This window comes from Apis mellifera, linkage group LG7 (assembly GCF_003254395.2).
Source record: "Apis mellifera strain DH4 linkage group LG7, Amel_HAv3.1, whole genome shotgun sequence".
Taxonomy (NCBI): domain Eukaryota; kingdom Metazoa; phylum Arthropoda; class Insecta; order Hymenoptera; family Apidae; genus Apis; species Apis mellifera.
Window position 1 is genome coordinate 1,707,388 of NC_037644.1, and position 770 is coordinate 1,708,157.

Here is a 770-nt window from a genome sequence, read left to right on the forward strand (position 1 = left end):
AGTTACAATTTACGACTAAGCAAGCAATCCTTGCAATATCGATCAATCGATTTTACATTTTACATCAAGCATACTTAAAATCATATTTTTTTTCATACTAAAGAGATTTAAAATTAAATTATATTTATATTAAAGAAAAATGAAATATTCGTTATTTAAAGATAATTTTTTATTTTATTTGAAAATAAATTCTATTATATTTTTCTATACAATTTTCATGTTTATTAAAATACTTATCACATCGCAATTTTTCTATAGCACAATTAAAAAACTAATTTGTAATTGTAATCATTTTCACATTGCACTTTGAACTTCTTTATCAAAATTGTATTTTTAATTTGAAAAATTTTTTTTATTGGTTTGAAAACATGAAAATTATATAGGAAAAGATGTAAATTATACGAAGAGTATTGCTACGTATATTGCTTTCATTAAAATTTTTCATTATTTGTCTCTCTCTCTCTCTCTCTCTATATATATATATATATATATATAGTTTCTTTTATTTTTTTTTTTGCTCAAAAAATTGTACTCAAATATATAGATAACTTAATTCTTATATCTCTTCTATAAAATTATTAATTTTTTTTTAAAATATAATAACTATATTATTTATTATATAATAATTGATCATTAATCAATAATAATTCTTAAAAAAAATTCAAGAAATTTTAATCTTTCTTTCTCGTTGTTATTTTGCTTGATCTTACACAATTAATTATTTTATATTTTTATTATTAGATATCGTCTATTTAATTCATTTGTTATTT